We start from the raw sequence: 22,001 nt of genomic DNA, 5'->3' as shown, positions 1-22,001 counted from the left end.
AGACATATCAGTCTTCACGAGTCCAAAACAGACCCTTGGTTCTCAATTTTCCCTGCCCCTTCCCAACCTCTACTCCATTTTCTCTCCTCCAGCTGCCCAAGACAAATATTAGGAATTATCCTTGATTTCTTTTTTTTTCTTCTTCTCTCACATGTGACACCCAATCCATCAGCAAGTCCACCTGGCTCTGCACCCCCAACCTGACTCCTTCTCACCACCTCCACTGCTTCCTTCCAGAGCCAGCCACCATCTACACCTGCCCAACCAACTTCACCACCTTCCTAATGGTCTCCCAGCTTCTACTCTTTGTCCCTACAACTTCTCTCCACAGAGCAGCCAGAGTGATTTTTAAATGTATTTTTTTTTATTAGGTACAACATTTGCATGGTTCGAAGTTCAACACACTATAAAAAGATAGGCTCAGAGAACTCTATAACCTACTCCTGCATCCCTCACCCCAACTCTCTAATGATATTTATTTCCATTGGTATCTTTTTTTTTTATCCTTCTAGGATTTTTTTTTTTTTTTTTTGCAGTACGTGGGCCTCTCACTGTTGTGGCCTCTCCCGTTGCGGAGCACAGGCTCTGGATGCGCAGGCTCAGCGGCCATGGCTCACGGGCCCAGCCGCTCCGCGGCATGTGGGATCTTCCCGGACCGGGGCACGAACCCGAGTCCCCTGCATCGGCAGGCAGATTCTCAACCACTGCACCACCAGGGAAGCCCTATCCTTCTAGGATTTTTAAGGCAAATGCAAGCATATGCAAATATATCTCTCACCTTATTACATAAAAGGTAGCCTACTATAGAGACTATTCTACAGTGTTCTGTATCTTGCTTTTTTTCACTTACCAATACATCCTAAAGCTCTTTTCATATTAGCACATAGAGATCTTCCTTATTTGTTTTTCCCGCTGCTTATCATACCATCGTTTATTTAACCAGGTACCTTTTGCTGAGCAAATAATGCAACAATGAAAGACTTCATACAGGTGTCATTTCATACATGTGGAGCTGCATCTATGGGATAAAATCACAGAAATACAGTTGCAAAATCATGTATTTTAGTGTATTTGCCAGTTTCAAAATGAAAATTTTAGAGATAAATCTGATTGTCACTTGCCCTGCTTAAAGGCCTCCCCCAATTCCCCATCCCAATCAGAATAAAAACAAAAAGCACTGAGACCCACAAGGCCATCCCTAATCTTAATCCTAAACAAGGCCTTTGCCTACCTCTTCGATGTCAATGTCTTTTCCCCTCTTTCACTGTGGACTAAGCTCATTGGCCTTCTTTCATCAATCTCATAAAATTATCTTTCATGAGACGCGCAATTTCACTTTGTAGTTGATTTCCGTTGTGTTTGGACTGTATTGTCAAATACGTGTAAAAATCCAGTCATCAACTCGAGACTTGACAAAGAAATTGACCCTAGAAGGGGAGAATAGACGTTAATGTTTAATGGGGATGGGTATTTATAAGCAGTCATTTGATAAGTAAACGTTTCTAAGTTATGATGACTTTTACTCTCCTTCATAACTTCAAACTTCAGGGATTCAGAGAATGAATGCTGAGATAATGAGGACTTTCTATCATTCTGTAGCTGTGTGACCACGGATCCCAGACACATAAAGGTGGAAGTCTAACCTTACACAGAAAGCCAACACGGTCGGGAAAGAACAGTGGGCTGGAAACGGCAAGCGCTGTGTTCTGCCACTAAGTAAGCTGTGGGAGCTTAGAAAGGCCATTTCATCTTTCTCTGCCTCATTTTATATGTATGAAAAGGAAGAAAATGGAATTCATCATGAGTCTCAACCTTTTCACTCCCCAGGGATTCCTTTTATTACCCCCACTCATTTTTATAATATGTTGAGAAATTTTATCTACCGAAAGTTATTTGTTATAATTTATGTTACCATGTTCATTGTTCACTGTTAGCATGTTCATTGTTAATTTATCAACACTATATATAATTTTGAATTCTGCTTAGCATTAAATAATCAGCTGCTGTTGGTTGACCCAAAGCAAAGAAATTCATATTTTCATTTGCCTGTGTAGCTCTATCTTGTTTAATTCCTAAGGCTGGGAATCTCAGGACCTACATGACTGTAAGTTTCTTTACCAGTCTGGGAGTCAATGTCATGTATATAATCATCTAGTCCAGAGGATTTTTATTTTTATTTTTAAAATTTTTATTATTTGAATTCCCTAGTCCAGAGGATTTTTTTTTTTTTTTGCGGTACGCGGGCCTCTCCCGCTGCGGAGCACAGGCTCCGGACGCGCAGGCTAAGCAGCTATGGCTCACGGGCCCAGTCGCTCCGCGGCATGTGGGATCTTCCCGGACCGGGGCACGAACCCGTGTCCCCTGCATCGGCAGGCGGACTCTCAACCACTGCGCCACCAGGGAAGCCCCTCCTGAGGATTTTTAGATGGTGCCTCACAGAGCCCTGGGGCTCAGAGCTGAAGTGACGGTAGGGAAGGAGGAGGTGAAGCAAGGAGTCTTAGGGTCCCCAAACCTATTTTATCTAGAGTACCTCCACTTTTTTTTTCTGTCCTGTATATTGTGTTCTGCCTAGGATTTTGTTTGAAGAAAGGTTTAAGCTATTAAAAATAATTTGAAAAAAAAAAGAAAAAAATAATAATTTGAAAAATACATCAATCAAACTCGATTGTATAGATGAGGATAATGAGGCTCAGAAAAGTTCAATGAAATTTGCCCAAGGTTACAGAGCTAATTAATGGCCAAATGTTCATTCAGTCAATCAACACATACTTATTGAACATTGTGGAAATTAAAATTATAAAACTTTGATTCAGTCTTGGTCTAAAAACAATCTATGGGTCACCATGATATTTGATCAGAAGCATTAGGACAAAAGAATCTTCTTTTCTTTTTTTTAATTCAATTTTTTTTTTTGGCCACACCCCGTGGCTGGCAGGTTCTTAATTCCTCGACCGGGGATCGACAGTGAAAGCGTGGAGTCCTAACCACTGGACCAGCAGGGAATTCCCTAAAGAATCTTATTTTCACGAACTGGTGGAGAATTGACATTAATGTGCATGCTACTCCTGTTTGGTAAAAGGAAGAGAGTGCAGAAGAATATCTGCATGCTGGTGACCGCGGGAGAGCGATGAACAGAGTTCTGTTAGAGGACAGGCCAGGTGGGGTAAAGGTCTTATTTCAGTTTAAATTCTTAGGGGTTCTGTCTCTGACTGTCACACTATTGCTATTTTTTAGTGTCACAGAGGAGGAGCCAAGATCATCTATAAGGTTTTTTATTTCATTTCCCAAATTAAGCATGTTACCTCTAAGCTTGGAAAAACCTGTGGCTATGCGAAATGTGTTAATTTAATCTATAAGATATATTTGTAATAAAAGTCAATTGATTGAATTTGCTCAACTTAAGCTGATAATAAATTCTCTGGCCTTATGATAGTTCACCTACAACGGGGTGTTAGGTATGTTCGGTTTTTAGTCCAAAAACTACAGACTCTCTGGTTCTAGCTTTCTCCCTGCAAACTATTTGAAATAAAGCGTGTCTTTGGCAGATTCAAAGACAAATGTACCACAAAGCCTCATTCTTTCTCAGCACCAATCAAGTCAGCCATTCTTCTAAGCACTGAGGATACAGCAACGAACATTGGAAAGAGTTTCCTGCTTCCATGGACCAGAATTGGTTCTCTTGGTTTCTGGTCCAATGCTGTTTCTGCTACACTGTGCAGACTGAAGACTCATTCTGCTCTTTTGCAAATACTTGTCATTACAGAGTGTGCTTATGTCTCCCCCATGTTATTTATTCATTTATTCCACAAATATTTATTGAGTAGCTTCTATTACCAGACTATGCTAAGTGCTAGGCATCCTGATATGAATTAGCTCTCAAGGTGCTCACAGACCTATGGAACAGAGACTTGTAAACAAATTTCAAACCAGCATAATAAGTACGATGGAGGGAGAAGAACGAGCTACAGACATACTACACAGCTGCAACTGATTAACTCCCTCTGGCATGATATCCAAACTTGGATTTGAAAGGTTAATAGAGGTTTCCCAGGCAAACCCAATGACGGCGGGAGTAGGAATGGCATATACAAAGGTACAGAAGAAACAAGAGAGAACATGCACGTTCTCAGAACTATCTGCTGTTTGGTATTGATGGAGTTTGAAGCACAAAGTGGATGGGAGAGAGGAAATTGATGGAATCTCTATGTAATGGCCTCTGTTTTCTCTGTGAGTGAAGAAAGACAGCATTTTTGGAGACTAAGGGAGGCAGAGGCTGGTAGGAAGTTTGAAGAGAGGTTTAAAAGAGCTGCTGAATTGTTTATAAAATAGAAAGGATTAGGGAAAAAACAGAAGGTCCATTCATGGGAGACTGGCCTAATAGATTATAGTTCACTTGTGCAATGGAATACTATGCAGCCAGGAAAAAGGATAGATACTGATATGAAAAGATCTACACGATATCTTGTTTAGTGAAAAGAAGCAAGATGCAGAACTGTGTGTACTACTTTAACTTTTGTGTAAAAGGCAGTAGGAAATTAAAAATATTTCCTTACATGCATAAAATATCTCTGGAAGAATGCGTGAGAAAGAGATAGCTTCGGTTGCTTATGGTAAGGGAAGCTTGATAGCTGGGTTACATTGTAGGGGGGAACACTTTACACTGTGTAGTTTTTATTTATTTATTTATTTGGTTGCACTGGGTCTTAGTTGTGGTAGGCAGGCTCCTTAGTTGCAGCACATGGGCTCCTTAGTTGTGGCATGTGACCTGTTAGTTGCAGCATGCATGCGGGATCTAGTTCCCTGACCAGTGATCGAACCCGGGCCCCTGCATTGGGAGCGTGGAGTATTATCCACTGTGCCACCAGGGAAGTCCCCTACACTGTATAGTTTTGAATTTTGGATCACAGTAATGTGTTATTTACTCAAAAATAATTTAAAAGTGAAATCTCTAAAATTTTTTTAATAAAATGAAAAGGAATAGTTTCTTAGGACAATGGAAGATAAAACTAAATTTTGGCGTCAAGGCTATGTTCCTCTGGAACCTGGTACTTACGCCTAACTTGAGGAAATGCAAAGGGGAATCTTTATTTTCATTAGCGGAGCCTATTTGAGAAAGGTGATTTGGTTGAATCATGGGGATCAGAGCTGTAGAGAGTCTATAGAAAAACCTAACCAAGGCTTCTGGCTTGGCTTCTTGCAGCCCAGGGTCTCCAACCATGGCTTCTGCAGCTTATTTACAACATCTCTTTGGTTACATCCAAGCAGCCCCTTAAATTCCTTTACTGCACTTCTTGGTGCAAAACCATGTTGGTACAAAGTGAATTAAAACAGAACTTTGCTCTTCAGGAGCTAGGAAGTTAAAGGACCCTGATTATTTCATAATGTGTGAACAAATAACGAACAGGACTAATTTTTGCGTGTGGATTGTTGAATCTGGTTCATTCTCTCACAAGCAAACCCTCTTATCTCTAAGCAAGTATATAAAGAAATGTTCCGGGTGTCCGACAGCAAGCCTGTGAAGTACTGTCTACGGGCCACATAACATCAGGGAATGAGGATGCAGGGATGACCAATCTGTCATCCCTGGGGTCTGGGACCACACGGGGCAATGACACAGACACGAAGAGAACATTGGAATAAAGTGTGGTCCTTGCTATCAGGGAGGCATGAACGAAATTCCGTGGGAGCCCAGAGGTAGGAGCAAGTAACTCTGCTTGGAAAGAGTTAGGAAGGGCTTCATGGAGGAGAAAATATGTAACCCAAGTCTTAAATAAGGAGTTGAAGTTGAGGGAGGTTGAGAAAGACATTCCAAGCAGGGAGAATACAGTGGGCAAAGGCAGTGAATATCAGAATAACATGGTTCGTTCATGGGACACCAAGCAGCTTGCTCTGACTCCACGGCACCCGCTTTTCAGGGAGTGGCAAGTATCCGGGCTAGAAAGGAAGGTCCGGACAGGGTTATAAAATGTCTTGTGTGCCGGGCGAACAAGTTCAGACTTTGTCATGCTCTCAGTCAACAGGCTCATTTGCTACTTTGCCATTACTCTCTAACCTGTTTTAAGCAGGTCGTCCTTCTGTTGGCTTTCATACTCTAGTTAGACACAGAACAGGGATGTGGAAGGCAGGTTGGTAAACAGTGTTATCTTCCCCATTCTTCCTTTTTATTCTTCTCTCACATCTAATTAGTCATCAAAGTCTATTCTGTCACAAATGCTTTCTTTGTTTTTGCCTTAGATCAACCATTTAGCAAGCATTTGCCTGAGGCAAGTACTGGGCTAAAGACTTTATACACACCATCTTATTCAACCTTCAAACAGCCCTGTGAGGTCACGTTTTAGTCAGTGTTCTTGGTAGCAGGCAACAGATGTCTTAAGTAGAAAAGCAATTTACTGGAAAGTTATCAGGCAACACACAGAATTTATAGGAAGGTAGAAGACTAGGTTCAGGGAAGAGCCAAGGGAAGAAGCAGAGCACAAAGTTGGGATCCAACCTCAGCTACAATTCCCAGGACATGCCCCGCCATGCCTCTGGATGCTAATCTCACCACAGAGACTTCGAAGATTCTCAAGCTGACCACAGTGCCTTTGCATCACCACCCCCCAGCACAGAGAGGAGGGAGAGCATCAACTGGCTCTACTCAAAGCATGAGGAACAGCTTCTCTTTTGTGGCTTCCCAATCCCATTGGGATTCATTCAAATTAGGAAGGATGTCTAGATAATGCACTTCAAAAACGACAAACACCCATGAGTGCATTTTGTAGATGAGGGAATAGCCTTATAGCAGGTAGGTTAGGTAGTCAAGCAACTCAGCTAGTCAGTGGGGAAGCCAGGCTTGGAGCCCGAGTCAGCTTGTTTGCAAAGCCCACGTGTGATGCAGTCCTTTGCACTGCCTTCTCTAAACGATCCCAGCTCCATTTCACAGCCCACACACCAGTCCACGCTCCCGTCACCTCGTCTGCATTACCGCCTCCTACCTGATCTCCCTGCTTTGTGCTCCCCCGTCTCAGTTCATTCTCTACACAGTTGCTAAGATAATATTTTTTGAGTACCATCCACATTACATCAACCACTTGTTTAAAAATCCGTGACTCACCCCTTCGAGAGCCTTTCCTGATTGATATCCACGCCGATCACTCAGTAATCAGTGAAATAACGTCGTTACAGTGCTATCACAGATGCATAATTTATACTACACTAGGTTATATTATGCATAGTCTCTAGCTATTCCATTGATGTGTGACTCTGCTAAGGTCGGAGAGCCAGTCTTCTGCTGCTTTTGCGACTCTAATGACAGTTACTAGCATCTAACACCTTGACTGTCTTCTAACTGAATCCTGGGGCCCTCCAGGAGAGTTGTGGTACTATCATCAATGTTATTATTTGCAAAGCACTTCTCATTGGCGAATTCATTATTAGCTTCCCTGACATTTCCCAATTGCTTCCTGTGTTTCTCTGCCATATATACTGTGCCCTACCTAGATTTAGTGTGTTACAAAATTGCTAATAATGCTAACAATTTTATTTCAGCTTTTGGAAATGTTTCTTTACTCCACCCCCAGATACTGTAAGTTGAGGAAAGGTAAAAAGTGGTATATTTTTTCTTTGAGCTGGGAGGTGAGAGGAAATATTATTTAGAGCATGTCCCTCCTTTCCAATTAGGAATAATAAAGGTTATATAAACATGGTGCACCACATGCGATTAGGGAATCTGCCTGGCCAGGTGACCAGCTTGAGGTTCCTATAAGAAAGCCTCTTGCCTGGTTCCTGAATTGCTTTCATATGGCAGAGGGCATCATTACAACTAATAATGCTCTGGACTCTCAAAAACCTCTAGATCCCTCTAAACCCAGATCAAGGAGGCCAAGGGCCAGAGCGCTGTAGGTGTCCTACCTCCCACCTCTCTGTGCTCCAGTCTCTAGCAACGTTTTTTGAAGACTTGTCTCTTTCTTGAGTTTATGACATCAGAAGAGGTCATACCTACACACACAGCACACAACTTGAGGATCGCTCCCACCACTAGAATGAACAAAACTCAGAATTTATTTAAACAATACTCATATAGGCTGTGGTCTCTTCATAGATGTCAAGAGGAAGGATAAAAAGGTTAGGGTTTCTGTCTTCAAGGGGTTAACCTTCTGTATGGGAAGACAAATCTATTAAACGTACAATTGATGAATAATGGGATGAGGCAATAAAGTAAGTCTATGCTGGGTATAAGAATGGCACATGGAAGGGAGTAATCCACTCTGTTTGGCGGCGGGGCGGGGGTGTGGATACCCAGAGGCCTTACAGAGGATGAAATGCTTGAGCTAAGACTGAGGAAAGAGTAAGAATTTGCCAGACAGATGAAGTGGGGAAGAACATTCTAGGAAGAGAGCAGAGAGGTGTACCATGGGACGAAAGGCTTAGGTTATTGTCAGGTACCTTGGATTCTGAAGATGCTTATTGAGCACCCATTCTTTCCTTCTCTGCAAATTTCCTAGACAGGGGGTTGAGCGTAACTGACCTCGCTCCCGGCTCCAGGGATGGGTCTTGATTGGCCTTAGCCAGGTGGCATAATCCATTCCCCTGTCATAGCTGGTTCCCAGAGAGGCAGGTCCTCCAGGCCTAAGAAAATCAGCCATGGCATTCCTCAGGTATATTAGTTCAGGGCTGGCTATGTCCAATCAGAAAGAAGCCCAGGACTTCGGCTTGATAGTTGGGGAAGAGGAAGCATGTAAACCCGAGAGCCGCTAGTTTCCACTTTGTTACTTCAAGGGGAGCCCACCAGAGGAGAAAGACGTCACATGGAGCTAAGGGAATTGCAGAGAAATGGAGCCAAATGACCTGAACAAACTCCGACCAGAGATTAAGTGGAGCCCTGTGTTCCCTTCATTCTCTGAAAGATCAAGTCGGATTTTTTGTTACTTGCAGCTAAAATCATTCTACCTGACGCAGTGTCACTGGATTTGAGGTTGGAGGGGGTAGAGGGTGAGGAATGAATGGACTGGAGAGGTAGGCATGGGCCAGACGATGGGTATAGTTTCAACTCTAGAGACAGGGAAAGCTGTCAAAGGTTTCAGGCCGTGTTAGGGAGTAACAGGATCTGATGTGAGTTTTAGAACGATTACTCTAGCAGCGATGAGAAGCGTGGCTTCAAGGGAACACGTCTGGGACCGAGAGAACAGGAAACCATGACACATTGCCACTTCCTTCATGCCATTCAAGGGTGCATGTTCTAGCTCCTTTTTGCATGAATCTCAAAAGGGAATCAGATTTTTTAAAATGCTTAATCTGAGAACATATGAAATAGGACATAAATTCTTCAGGATTTTGTACCTGGGAAGTAAGGATGTATGTTTCAGATGCCCTTAAAATTCTTCAGGGATTGAATGTAGGAGATCAAAGTTAGGGTTTTACTGTTTGGGCTATCAGTAATACGTTGGCCTCCTTCTGTTTCTCGGTAGAACTTCCAATTTGTTCTATATTCCCTCTTAACTCTTTTTATTTATTTGTCAGTGCAGTCTTTTTTCTCATTGTTTTGAGTTTTTTGTTTTTGCTTTTTTCTCCCTAGAGACAGGATGGCAGTTGAAGAAAGAAAAACGTTGAGTCAATTGGCACAAAAGCCCTTTTCCCATGGTATCTCTTCTCTTGAGGGGAATTAACCTGATGCTCACCAATTTGACTCAAGAGGAGGCATCTTTGATAACAAATATTCGTCCCAATCTCTTTGGACTCCATTTATTAATTGCCAAGTAAATTCTATTGATAGGAGCTATGTGGGTATGTGACTCTGCTCCACTTCACTGGAAACTGTTCTGTAAAGATATTAAGATTTAGTTAATCTTTCTGCTTGCTTGTCATCGCTGAGCTTCCTCTTCATGCCTTGCACTGTGCTTGATACTGGGGACAATAGGAGAAGAAAGCTGAGTCTCTGCTTAAAAAGGCTTGTAGGATAAATTCTGATGATGGGAGGTGTTTTCCTAAAACCAAGTCAATGAGGCCTAAGCAATAACAGTGGTTCCTATCTAAGATGGCTGTGTTATGTTGATCCTTAAACTCATGAGAGGTTTTAAAAAGCCTGATTAGATATATACAAAGAGTTTCAGATGCCGTTCTGCCAGGACTCCAGTGACATTAGAATTTTGGTCATTGACCACCGACCTTCAGTCAAGGTCTTTGAGGATAAAGATGATCTCATTCTTTGTTAACAGAATCATTTCTCTCCCTCATGTGTATAATTTTAGATGGAAAATGGAGCCAAAAGCAGGTACTTGTAGAAAAATGTGTTATCCCCCAAAGTTGCCACAATACACAAAATGTCCATTCTGTAAAGAACTGTAGTTATATGTGAGAGTTAGAGATTGTTTCCTCCAAATGAATAAACCATCTTGCCCAAATGGCAATAAATTTCACCTCTTCCCCATTTCACTATTTCCTATGGGCGATATTCATTCTCCAAAGTTCCCATTTAATTCCTTCTTACACTTTTTTTTTCTCTTTTTTGGCCGTGCCACGTGGCTTGAGGATCTGCGGATCTTAGCTCTCCAACTAGGGACCGAACCTGGCCCTCGGCAGTGAAGGTGCCGGGTCCTAACCACTGGACCACAAGGGAATTCCCCCTTCATACATTCTTTTAAACATTATTTGATGTAGGAGATTTACAGCAAAACTGACCGCATACTTGTGCACCAGAACCCGAGTGTAGTCCTGACCTTTTATTTTCAAACCAAAATCTTTTCACATCAACTCCTCTCCTCTGCTTGCTCATTGGACTCTAGAGCCAGTGGCCCTCTAATGATAAAACCAAGATATGAACCAAATCGAGCTCTGTCCTTGACTTCACAAGGGAGTTAATCACATCTAGAGCCTGGCTCAGAGCAGGCACTGAGCAAATATTTGCTGGATAAAAGAATAAATGAAGATAATGTCTAAGGAGTTGTGAGTTAGTTTGAGTTTTCTTGAGCTAAACTGAGGACTCTGGCAGATTTAAGACCCTTGAATGACAAGCTGAGGAGGTTATATTCTCATTTCTGCTTTCAGTCAGCAAGTTTTTGAGACCCACCCCGCTCTAGGAATAATAGTCTCACTTCCTCTTGACCAAAGGCACTTGGGGTTCCTCTGCTCTTGGGTTCCTAAGGAGGGAGTTCACTGGTCACAGTCCCTGCCCCTTGCTTCAGCCCAGGTCGGGGCTAGTGTAAGGGTGTGTCTGCAGTGGCATCAAAGTTATTAGTAAAGAGAAAGCCAAGAAGGAACAGAAACATACACTCTCTTCCTCCTTCTCTTTTCTTTCACTATTTCACCCTATCACCATTTCCCTAGAGTGGGTTCCCACTCCCACTTCATTCTACCCTGTCCTCCGAGTTCCTCTGCAGAACATTCCAGAAGAGCTGGTCTTCCTTTGAAATATAGATGACCCTAATTCCTGTTTATTGCTGGCAGGAATGCAAAATGGTGCAGCCACTTTGGAAGACAGTTTGGCAGCGTCTCACAAAAATAAACATACTCTTACCATGCAATCCAGCAGTGTGGCTCCTTGGTATTTATCCAAAGGAGTTGAAAACTTAAGTCCGCACAAAGACCTGAACACGGATGTTTACAGCGGCTTTACTGATAATTGCCAAAACGTGGAAGCAACCGAGATTGAGTAGGTGAATGGTGCCTTCAGACAATGGAATATTATTCAGACAATTCAATATTATTCAGTGCTAAAAAGAAATGAGCCATCAAGACATGAAGGAACTTTAAAAAACATGTTACTAAGTGAAAGAAGCCAATCTGAGAAGCCTGCATACTGTATGATTCCACCTTTACGACATTCTGGAAAAGGCAAAACTATGGAGGCAATAAAAAGATGAGTGGTTCCTGGGGGTGGGCGGCAGGGAGGGTGACTAGGCAGAGCACAGATGACTTTTCGGACAGTGAAACTATTCTGTATGATACTATATGATGGATACATTTCATTATATTTTTTACTTTTATTATTATTTTGTTGGCCGCACTGCACGGCTTGTGGGATCTTAGTTCCCCAACCAGGGATCTAACCCACACCCTCGGAAATGAAAGCACGGAGTCTTAACCGCTGGACCGCCGGGGAATCCCCTATACATGCCATTACATGTTTGTCCAAACCCATAGGATGTACAACACCAAGAGGGAACCCTAAGTTAAATGATGGACTTGGGGCGATAATGATGTGTCATTGTAGGTTCACCAGCTGTAACAAAGGTACCACTCTGGCAGGGGAGGCTGTGCGTATATGGGAACAGGGGAGATATGGGAAATCCCTGTACTTTCTGCTCAATCTTGCTGTGAACTTAAAATTGCTCTAAAAAAATAAAGTCTATTCAAAACATACATAGATGGGTAGTTAGATGATACAGCTGTAGATGTAGATATAGATACAGATATAGATATAGATACAGATACAGATATAGTTATAGATATAGATATAGAAATGAAATTTACTTCAGACCTTTGAGTACATGAAAACCTATTTTTAGCCCAAGGTTTCCTGGGCTAAAGAGGAGTGGGGAGGATTGAAGAAGAAGATTAAGGAAAAAGCCTTGCAAAAGCCTTGTGCTTGCTTCCAGCACAGGTAAGTAGGCGAAAAATCACAGGCTGTTTTCTGTTACTCAATGGGCCCCCCTACCAAAAAAAAAAAAAAGACATTGGTCTGATCAGAAACATTAGATGCTACCAATGGAAGAGCATGCAGGCTGGCTAGTCTCTCATTCTGGGAAAGGAAAGGCAACGGGAGATGGGCCCTGTGCTTGGAGACCCAGCCCTCTGTATCTCGGATCACTTTTCCTGTAGCCTTCCATTGGATTCCCAGGTCTGTGGTTCCCGGATTACCCTAGACACCAAGGGCCACCTGCATCAGAATCACCTGAAACGCTTTATAAAGAGTCAGATTCTCAGGTCAAGCTCCCAGAAAACCAAGTTCAGCCATTCAGGGATAGGATTCAGGAATTCTCCAGAAGTTCCCAAGGCACTCAAGTGCAGCCGGGTTTCAGAAGCAAAAAACCCTTATTGCCGAGGGAGTCCTAGTGCCTGCTGCTGGGAAGGGAATGGGGAAGGAAGGGAGGAGGGAAACAAATGGAGGGATGTTTATCTGATGTTCCTGGATGTAATTTAAAAGATATTCTTCCGGAGAAGCATCATTCGTCATGGAAGTCCTAGGCCAAGGGACTGCTAGTTCTGCACTGGAGGGATTTTGTGAGCCTGCCTGGGACCCACAAATGCATATTTGAGTCAGCAAGAAAATTCAGAATTCAAAACAATGAATGCTAGACTTCCAGTAAGTGTGGACTTCCAATAAAGATGGAATCTCTATTCTCAGATTTTTGCCCTTTGAAAAGTTGGGACTTCTGCTGCAAGATGTTGTGGCCCTGACCTGTGACCCAGTTCTGACCATTAGATTTCTCCTTTGTTTTGAGACTAAGTCATCATCTCCACCCCTTTTCTTCTGTCCCCATGTTTTCCCTGTGGTCTCCTTCCAAGTCCTTCTCAGCTTTCCCCTCTTCCTTTAGAGGAGCTACTTGCCAGATGCTGGCCTCTTCCTTCAGATGAATGACCTTATTCTTGTTTCACAACAACTCTGGGAATTTGGTGTTGTAATGTTACAGATGAAGAAAGGGGGGCTCCAACAGATTCAGTGACTTGCTAAAGGACACACTGGTAAGAGGCTCTACTCCCACCTTGCGCCCTAGTTTTGACACCTAGGACCCTGTCCAGGCCTCCTACTCAGAACACCAGTCCTTGAGACCCGGGCCCTATCTTGCTTTCCTAAGTTGTCACCTCAGATTTGAATGCCCTGCTCTTGAACCCAAGCCTGGAGGTGGGTGCAGAGCTGCCTCTCCGATGTCCTCGCTGCTCACTGACTGCCTCTGGCTCTCACACCAGTATCCCAGACCCCTCTCGCTAAGTGTGGGTTTCATCTGATGAGGCCGGATCCCCAGATCCCTGCTGCATTAGGGAAAATCCAGTTCTTCTCCTGTGTTTCTCCTTTACTCTCACACAACTTTCGCATGCACACTTCTGACACCAGATGTGTGGGGTTATTCTCCCATCAAGCAATTCTCTGACACCAGCTGGGTGTCCTCTACTTTAATTCAATTCTGACACTGTCTACCCGGAGAGAGCACCAGTTCCCACAGGTTAAGGGCTCAGTCCCATGAGACTGCCCCCCACTTCAGATGCCAAGTGAAAGTAGTAGGTCTCCAGGTCACCCTCACTTCTGTCCAATTTGGCTACAAATCAGAGGTTCCCACCACCCCCTCCTCTAATTCAATTGATTTGCTAGAATGGCTCACAGAACTCAGGGGAACACTTATGTTTACCAGTTTATTAAAGCATCTGATAAAGGATACGGATGAAGAGCCAGATGAAGAGATACATAGGATGAGATCTGGGAGGGCCCAAAGTGCAGAAGCTTCTGTCCCTGTGGAGTTGGGGTCCATCACCCTCCTGGTGTGAATGTTCTCACCAGCCTGGAAGCGCACTGAACTCCCTACCCTGGGGATTTTGTGGAGGCTTTCTCACATAGGCATGAGCAATTATGAACTCCACTTCCAGCCCCTCTCCCCTCATGGTGGGTGGGTGGAGGGGGGCAGTGCATCTGCAAGCTTCTAATCACAGCTTGGTCTTTCTGGTGACCAGCCCTCACTAGAACAAGAGATGTTCCTAGTGCTCTTATCACTTAGGAAACTACAAGGGTCTTCAGAGTTCTGTGTCAGACACCAGGGCAGAGGCCAGGGTATATGTTTCTTACTATTTACACCTGCCCAGCTTTCTATTGCCAGACTAGACTGCTGAGGATGAGCCAGAAAAATACATGCTGCTTACTATTAGGAAAAGCTTTGGGCTCAGCTCTGACCCTTTTCCCTGGACTCACCTTGCTTCCTATAATTGGCCTTCCAAGAGTGAGGAATCAATGCAAAAGAAGTTGCCTTGTCCAATTATTAAGCACAATTCTTCTCGTTTAATGCTTCCCTAAAAGCTCCATGTCCTGCTGGAGTGGCAGCCCCCTTTCTGTTTCCTAGATCAGTGGTATCCAAACTGTGGCCTGTGGAGCTCTGCTCCGTGAAAACTTGTCAAGTGGTACACGGACACACATCATTATAAGGGTATTCATTTCCAGATCCTCCAGATCCTCAATTTTTTTTTTTTTTTTTTTTTTGCGGTACGCGGGCGTCTCACAGCTGCGGCCTCTCCCGTTGCGGAGCACAGTCTCTGGACGCGCAGGCCCAGCGGCTATGGCTCACGGGCCCAGCCGCTTCGCGGCACGCGGGATCCTCCCGGATCGGGGCACGAACCCGCACCCCCTGCAGCGCCAGGTGGACTCTCAACCATTGCGCCACCAGGGAAGTCCCCCAGATCCTCAACTTTTATAGGTACTTTTTCCCTAAAGCCAATTTGCCTGAGGATCTGCCTGCATTTATGTCAGATGTTCTCCCATCTCATAGACTTTCCTCATTCCATGTCTTACTGTGGTGCTTTGCATGGGGTAAAAACAACAACAAAAAGGTACTACAAAAATATTGATTTGGGGACTTCCCCGGTGGCGCAGTGGTTAAGAATCCGCCTGCCAATGCAGGGGGCACAGGTTCGATCCCTGGTCTGGCAAGATCCCACATGCTGCTGAGCAACTAAGCTCGTGCTCCACAACTACTGAGGCTGCACTCTAAAGCCTGAGCGCCACAACTACTGACGCCCGCGTGCCTAGAACCCGTGCTCTGCAACAGGAGAAACCACTGCAATGAGAAGACTGTGCACTGCAAAGAAGAGCAGCCCCCGCTTGCTACAGCTAGAGAAAGCCCGTGCGCAGCAAGGAAGACACAATGCCTCCAAAACTAAGTTTAATAAATAAAAATTAAAAAAATATTGATTTGGTGGAAATTTTTGTATCGAGATATAACTGATGTCTTAGTTTCAGGTGTACTACATCATGATTCAATACTTGAATATATTGTGAAATGATCACAAGTCTAGTTATCATCCATCACCACACATAGCTACAATTTTTTTCCCCTTGGGATGAGAATACTGCATCATTACATCCCCAGGACTCATTTATTTTATAACTGAAAGTTTGTACCTTTTTGACTACCTTCACCATTTCACTCACCCTCCATCCCCTTAGGGGATTTCCCCTATCCCCCTTAGGGGGAAACTAATGGTTTCTAAGGCAAGTTAACTCACAGATCTTTCTGGCCTTCTTTATAAGTATTCCTGATAAGGGAGAAGAAACAAGGATATTTTGGCTCCTCTTAAGAGGTTTTGAATTCTATAAAGCAGAAATGGGGGTGCATATATCTTTTCTAATTAATGTTTTTGTTTTCTTCAGCAAAATACCGAGGGGTGAAATTGCTGGATCATATGGTAGTTTTGTTTTTTATTTTCTGAGGAAACTTCATACTGTTTTCCATAGTGGCTGCACCAATTTACATTCCCACCAAAAGCGCCACCAGGGAAGCCCCAACCTCTCCATATCTTTGTCAACATTTGTTATTATCTGTATTCTATTTTAGCCATCCTAATAGTTGGAAAGTGGTATCTCATTGTGGTTTTTTTTTGTTGTTGTTGTTGTTGTTGTATGCGGGCCTCTCACTGTTGTGGCCTCTCCCGTTGCGGAGCACAGGCTCCAGACGCGCAGGCTCAGCGGCCATGGCTCACGGGCCCAGCCGCTCTGCGGCATGTGGGATCCTCCTGGACCAGGGCACGAACCCGTGTCCCCTACATCGGCAGGCGGACTCTCAACCACTGTGCCACCAGGGAAGCCCCTCATTGTGGTTTTGATTTGCATTTCCTTGATGACTAATGATGTTGATCATCTTTTTATGTGCTTATTGGTCATGTATATATATTCTTTGCGGGAATGTCTATTCAGATTCTTTGCCAATTTAAAAATTGGTTTATTTGTCTTTTTACTATTGAATTGTAAGAGTTACTTATATATTCTAGATATAAGTCCCTTGTCAGATATATGATTTGCAAAAATTTTCTCTTGACAATGTGATTTTTGACATGTAACTCAGAAAGAATTCAAAGAGTTGAGTAGCACTGATATAACAAGACTCGTTCCACTCACATATATTGGGTTGGCCAAAAAGTTCCTTTGGTTTTTTGTTTTTTTGTTTTTTTGCAGTATGCGGGCCTCTCGCTGTTGTGGCTTCTCCCGTTGCGGAGCACAGGCTCCAGACGCGCAGGCTCAGTGGCCATGGCTCACGGGCCCAGCCGCTCTGCGGCATGTGGGATCTTCCCAGACCGGGGCACGAACCCGTGTCCCCTGCATCGGCAGGTGGACTCTCAACCACTGCGCCACCAGGGAAGCCCTCCTTTGGTTTTTAAGTAAAAATAAAAGACACATTCTTCATTTTCACCAAGAACTTTATTGAACAACATATTCACCCTTTTGTTCCACTACCTTCTGCCATTTTTCAGGCAACTTCACAATCCCATCTTCCCAAAACTTTTTATCTGTTTGAGCAAAGAACTGTTCCAGGTGCTTTTACAGTCTTCCAGGGAATTGAAATTTTTTCCATTAAGAGAATTTTGTAAAGACCGAAATAAATGGAAATCCGAAGGTGCAATGTCTGGTGAATAAGGTGGAGGAATCAGAACTTCCCAGCCAAGCTCTAACAGGTTTTGCCTTGTCATCAAAGAAACGTGCGGTCTTGTGGTATCCTGATGGAAGATTATGTGTTTTCTGTTGACTTATTCGGGATGCTTTTTGTTGAGTGCTTCTTTCAGGTGGTCTAATTGGGAGCAGTACTTGTTGGAATTAATTATTTGGTTTTCCGGAAGGAGCTCATAATAGAGGACTCCCTTCCAATCCCACGATATACACAACATCACCTTCTTTGGATGAAGACTGGCCTTTGGTGGGGTTGGTGGTGGTTCATTTCACTTGCCCCACGATCTCTTCCGTTCCACATTATTGTACAGTATCTACTTTGCATCACCTGTCACAATTTGTTCTAAAAACGGAGCGTTTTCATTACGTCTAAGTAGAGATTTGCTGGCGGAAATACGGTCAAGGAGGTTTTTTTTGCTTAACTTATGTGGAACCCAAACATCAAAGTGATGAACTTAACCAAGCTGGTGCAAATGATTTTCAACACTTGATTTGGGTATTTTGAGTATGTCGTCTAACTCCTGCATGGCATATTGTTGATTGTTCTCAATTAATGTCTCGGTTTGATTGCCATCAACTTCAACTGGTCTACCTGACTGTGGAGCATCGTCCAGCTAGAAATCTCCAGCATGAAACTTGGCAAACCACTTTTGACATGTTTGATCAGTCACAGCACCTTCTCCATACACTGCACAAATCTTTTTTACCTTTCTTGAAATAATAAAGCATAAATGGCTGAAAATGTTGCTTTCTTTCTTCCATCTTCAATATTAAAATGGCTACACAAAAATTCACCAATTTTGATGTCTTTTTTTAAATGCACGCTGATATGACAGCTGTCACATACAATCTAACAAAATTGTTTTGACTGAAGTTAAAGACAACAAACCATCGTATGGAAAAAACAAACGAATATTTTGGCCAACCCAATATTTATATAAATGAGATTTCTTAGCCCTTATATTTACAAGATAAACTATAGGAACAGAATTCATCCTGAATCCTCTTAATTCTATCAGTAAATCATTATTTATCCTTGGATACAGGGGAATGTAAAAACGTAGCCTTGTTCATCTTGAATAATAATTTTCATTAAACATTTCTAGTTAAAATTTACTTTTTATGTTTAATAATTTTTATATACATTTCTAATAGACTTATGTTGTTTTGACCTATTGTGTACTAACAATTGTAAGGATCAGTTAATGTAGAAGAAACTTTTAAAAATCAGAGATTTATGGCCTTAGTATATTAAGTAAATCGTAGAATTTAAATATATATACATTTTTTTTGTTTGTTTCAGACAGTATTACAGGGAAATCAATAAAAGATCATCAAGCGTGAACTATTTACAACAAATGTTAATATTTACAAGATGCTACAACTCAGACTTTTTGGAATATTTAAATTTATATACTGAAATTCTTCAAAATTCTTTAAGGTGGAATATGAACAAAGGAGTTTGAGAATCATTTTTCTAGCAGTAGTCTACTTCGTTCCATCTTTAATCTCCATTAGAATGCCCTTTCCTGAGGGTGGGGAATTGGGGCTAAGCGGTCTTAGATTTCCTGAGAGTTAGCAAGAGTTCCCAACCTGGGTCTCTGATACTTGTGTGCCTTGCGAAATTGCACGTAAAATTGCACGTAAAATATAAGTGTACATATACATACACTCCCCCACTCCCGTTGATCTGTAATATTCAACTGGTTTTTCATAAGGCCTGTGACCTAAAACGTTTAAGAACTACTGTAACTACTACCTTCCTCTCACCTGCCTATTAGTACACCTCATGTATCTCATGCTAGGCCTTTCTCTTGGGTACCAATTAATCACTTGTTGCCTTTACCATACCGCTATTATCGTCTGCCTGCTGGATATCATCTGCAGTTTTGTGTCTTCTCCCAAGGATCACCCAATCCCAGGAATTAGGGCAAGTTCCAGATACCAGTCTTTCCATTATGCTCTAGTGGAACAGAGTTAAACAAATCCTGAATGGCCTTTCTATTCATTTATTTAACGAATACTTAACAACATGCCTCCTGATATGCCAGGTACTATTCTAAAGGCTAGGAATACAACGATGAACAGGCAGACAGGTCTCTCCTCTCCCAGTGTTTCTCTTCTGGAAGAGGAAGACTAAGAACTAAATAAGAAACACACAAGATTATTTTGGGCAGAAGTAAGTACTGTGAAGAAAACAAACCCGGGTGATATGACAAAGAGTGTTATGAAGAAGTAGGGTTCGGTTGGAAGGTCAGGACTCTTTAAGGAGCTAACATCGGAGCTGAAGCCTGAGTGGTGAGAAGAAAGTAGCCGAGAGGTGAACACAGTTGGTGCAAAGGCCGCCAGGAGGAAGGAGGTTGGTGTTTCTGGGGAATTTCCAAGCCAGAGCTTGGAAAGTACTGAGCAGAAGAGGTGAGGTTGGAGAGGCGTTTCATCCCGAGTGCAACAGTAAGTCAACGATGTGTTTTAAGCAGAGGAGGAACTGATCTGGTTTATATTTTAAAACAAAATCCTTCTGGCTACTTTGATAAAAATGGATTGTATGGGTTCAAGAGAAGAAATAGAGAAAGCAGTTAGGCTACCATGGTAGTAGAGGCCAGAGATTATGGTGACTTGGACTGGGGTGGAGATGATATAAATGGGAAAATTCAAGATACACTTTGGAGGTGGAGCTGATAGGACTTCTAAATGGTCTGGATAGAATTGTGAAGGAAAAGAGAAGAGTCAAGGATGACTCCTAGGAAGTTAGTTTTGAACAAGTGGGTGAATGATGCAGTAGATTTAAAGATACTATTTGGGAATGTTTGGAACACCTACTAAACAGTTAAGTGACAGAGCGGAGTAGCTTTAGGTACATGAGCCTGGAGTTAGAAATGTGGTCAGGGTAGAGATTATTATGGGAGTCAGGAGCTTACGGATGGTATTTAAAACCACTGTGGCAGGCTGAATAATGTCCCCCTGAATATGTCCATGTCCTAATTCCTGGAATCTTAAAGAACCTACTGTGTATGAAGGCACTTAAAATCTGTCACTTGTAAGCCTCACAACAACCCAAGGTAGGTGTTATTATCCTCCACTTGGCAGCTGGGGAACTGGAGGCTCAGAGAAGTGGAAAGCCGTGTTTTGCACTGTGCTTTGAGACAGGTCCAGCTTACCTACCGCCTCGGCTGCCCAAAAACCTGCCTTATAAAATGCATTTCTACGCGGCCTGTCCCATTCTTTGTCTAGCTCTGGCATATTATTTTTCTCACCTTCAGAGCCCTTGCCAGCTCAATTACACCACAGAGACCATGACCACTCCTCAGCTAGCTTGTTAACTGTGGAAGGGCTTAGTGGGATTATCACATAACCAACTACTCCGCATGCCAGGCCCTTTGCCAGGCACCTAACATGCATTCACAAATCACAGATTACTCTATCCATCGTCTCTGGAGCAATCTAAAAAGGAAGGATTACTGGGGAATGGGAAGAAGTCAGGAGCAGGGGCGCCTGAGTTTAAGTCTGGGGGTGCTATAGCCCTGACTTGAAGCTAAAGTAATCCTGGTCTAGTAACTTAACCATCTAAGAAAACGAGGAGGTTAACACTACAGATCATCTCTAACCTCTATCAAGGATGCTTGCATGACAGCTTTTCTTCTTTTCCCACTCCTGGAGCTCCACTATTATGTGCAGTGGCAGGGCCGTAGCGACTGTCTGCTCCGCGATGGCTGCCCTTCAGTTCCCTGCCTTAGAGGCCAGACCCAGCCGAGACTCGGCCAATCGCCCGGGAGGCCGCGGAGCCCCTCAGGCCAGGAGCGGTGAGAAGTGGGCGATAGGTCATTTCAGGACAAGGAAGCGAAGGCTCTGAAAAACTACAACTCCCAGAAGCCCGTGGGGGTACCAATCGGAGGCCTGTGGCTGGTGCGTCTTGGGAGCTGTAAACCACGCTTCATTACAAGGCCGCGCCGGACAGGTAACTCGGGCGCATGCCCAGTCACGTCCCCACTAGCTCAGCTTTTTTCCTTCCTGCGGGATACTTCTCTTTCCGGCCTCGCCCAGGCGCGCTTTTCCCCGCCCCACCTCCGCCCCCTTTTCAGGGATTTCGGAGTGGGCGGGGCCACTGGCAAGCGCGTTCCCAGGAATGTGTACGCGCGCGTTCACGGGAGATTAAAGAGGGAGGGGACTAAATACTGGGTGTGGAAGGTGGCGAGGAGGCCGCGGATCACGGAAGGCGCATGCGTTCTAGAGGCGGTGCCGCGCGGCTTCGGGAATGGCGGAGGGGCGGGGTGGAAATGGGCTCGTGGCCTGACGCATGCGCATTGGGCCGCCAGCGCCCCGCCTCCTTTTTCAGTTTCCCCTCCTCCTCCACCACCCTTCCGGAAGTGCAGCCGCCCTGGCGCCC

The 22,001-nt window shown here is 43.6% G+C and overlaps 1 long non-coding RNA gene across 1 annotated transcript; it reads right to left on the bottom strand.

The window, feature by feature from the left end:
* Positions 1 to 809: 809 nt before the first annotated feature.
* LOC307176658 lies at positions 810 to 21,491 on the bottom strand. The gene is made up of 3 exons (XR_013824859.1): positions 21,223 to 21,491; positions 1,232 to 1,427; positions 810 to 1,018 (listed from the first exon to the last, which is right to left on the bottom strand). It is a non-coding gene; the product is annotated as an uncharacterized lncRNA (long non-coding RNA).
* Positions 21,492 to 22,001: the final 510 nt, after the last annotated feature.

The sequence above is a fragment of the Stenella coeruleoalba genome, assembly GCF_951394435.1.
Source record: "Stenella coeruleoalba genome assembly, chromosome: 18".
NCBI lineage: Eukaryota > Metazoa > Chordata > Mammalia > Artiodactyla > Delphinidae > Stenella > Stenella coeruleoalba.
Note: the sequence above shows the minus strand (reverse complement) of the source record. Positions and strands in the feature narration are given on the sequence as shown.